Source organism: Micrasema longulum, unplaced genomic scaffold, assembly GCF_059751315.1.
Source record: "Micrasema longulum isolate JH-2025_06_02 unplaced genomic scaffold, ASM5975131v1 h1tg002106l, whole genome shotgun sequence".
In the NCBI taxonomy this organism is placed as follows: domain Eukaryota; kingdom Metazoa; phylum Arthropoda; class Insecta; order Trichoptera; family Brachycentridae; genus Micrasema; species Micrasema longulum.
Window position 1 is genome coordinate 29,809 of NW_028279272.1, and position 2,165 is coordinate 31,973.

The following is a 2,165-nucleotide window of genomic DNA, read 5'->3' on the forward strand; positions in this document are numbered from 1 at the left end:
GAACGTAATTCCATATCCATAATATAATTTGAATCTAAGAAATTGAATTTATAAGTATATAAATAGTATAAATAATAAGGCCATTTTTTTAAAACTTGGAAGAAAGATAGAATTTCGTATGAACATATTTGATTAAAACTAAAAGTAGTTTTTTTATTCTGATTCTCTGGCATATAAGATTTTAACACAGCAAAATAATAATACGGCACGAGAAAGAATAGAAAAATAAATATATAAATAATGAAGACAATAAATCTATGGTTTGAAATAATTTGTTTTTGAATTTCTATGAATTGACTATGACAGTTTGTCGTTCTATGAATATATTTGACAACAATACTATTTCTGTGTGCATTGCTCCGGTTGAATTGAAAGTGATGTAATGTTGTTATATCATTATATAATAAAAACAATCTCTGAGATCTCTTTGGGATTGTGTGTCTCGTGAATATAGAACTTGCTATGCTACACTGAAAGTTCTTTAAATATTGAATAGCACAAGTAATCTGCTCAATTTTATCTAAAATACTATAACATATTATGAGACTTATAATTAGCAGATGTACATGCATCAAGATTAAAGGTAAAATATTATGACGTTCTGCATTACAATACAATAGAAAGATGGATATAATTATGTACAATGCTTTATAAGCCGGAGAATAGTTAACCATAAGATGAGAATTATGAGTAAGGTTTGTAATGGTCGACATTTCTTTAATTATTTTTGTAATTTTATAAACAGAGACGCACAAAGTATATTGAGTGGAGCAATGATTCATATTACAGTGCGGAGATTTTATATATTTATAGCTTAAGTAGATCTGTCTCGCTTTTAACCCGAAAACATCCTTCACCTTCTGCTTTACGAGTAAAAATATTTCCGTTTTTGGTCCATACATACTTTATTCCTTTGGTTTTAGCTAACTGTTTGGTTTTCGCCAGCAGAAACTTGCACCTTCTTGTCAATTGTTCCGTGATAAAAATGTTAGTATGTTTTATGTCCTTTAAGCCGATAAGGGTTGAATTTATACACTGTTTTTTATTTTTTATGCACTCCCTATTGTATGTTTTGATTTTTTGCAGGAAAGAGTCTTTACCTTCTTTGGTACGCATTGTTAAAACAATGGAGCTAGGAGTATTTTGTGTTGGAAGCCTCCTCGAGCGTTCTATGAATGCGATTTCTTGGCCCGGTTCCCAGCTTATTATCGTAGCTATATTATTGATGATTTTCGACAGATAACTATTTGTTTCCTGGGGATTATCAGGGCATCCTCGGATTTCAATATTATTTTGTATTTTCATTTTTTCTTCTTCGTCTAATTTTCCTTCCAAATAATCCACTCTCTTTATCAATTCTAGTTGATTTTGATGATTTTTTTTATTCTCGTTTTCTTTTCCTTCCAGTTCTGTCAGGCGTTTGCTAAGCGTTTCATTCTGTTCACTGACAAATTTGATGGCCTCCAGAATAGTTGCGTATTGGTTGGTGACCTGACTTATCTGCTGATGGATTATTTCAAAACTTTTACTTAGCCGATTGACCTCTGTCTGAAGGGCAGATAGCGCGTTTGCCAACTCCAAGTTAGCCGAGAAGGGTTGGGCGGCTGCAGCTGGTGATGCTGGAAAAGGTTCAGTAGTCTTTAATTTTGAGTCCTTTTTTGGGGCCATCTTTAAAGTAGGTAGGTTTTTTGGGAATCTTTAATCACTCTTTTCTTCAGCACAGTTCAGTATAAAAATAAACAAAAACAATTTTAAATATTTAAAATCACTTCTTTGCACTATTTAGATAAAAATGATGTTTATTTTAACACTTAAATTTCTAAATTCTTGATTTGTTTAGAGGAGTAAATTTTTGACGTTTGTAATTTGACAGATAGCAATATTTTTTTTGAACTGTCTATATGTATATATTTGAAATGTCTACATATTTTAAGCTGTGATAAAAGATGCAGACTATGCTTTAAACTAGAATAAAAATAGTATGCTTTGAATCTGAATTTAAACGAATAAATATTAATATTCTAATCGTGTTTTTTTTTTGTTGTTTAAAACTAATTAAAATAACCTTCACTCCCTAAATACAAAACATAAATTATTAAGTAAACGCAACTTTTCAAGTGTTGCAGTACAAAAGTACATTTTTCGCAATCCTTTCGTGATAAGTA

General features: G+C 30.4%; 1 long non-coding RNA gene across 1 annotated transcript; it reads left to right on the forward strand.

Moving 5' to 3' along the window:
* Positions 1 to 429: 429 nt before the first annotated feature.
* LOC148273010 (uncharacterized) lies at positions 430 to 1,746 on the forward strand. The gene is made up of 2 exons (XR_015824714.1): positions 430 to 695; positions 1,408 to 1,746. It is a non-coding gene; the product is annotated as an uncharacterized LOC148273010 (long non-coding RNA).
* Positions 1,747 to 2,165: the final 419 nt, after the last annotated feature.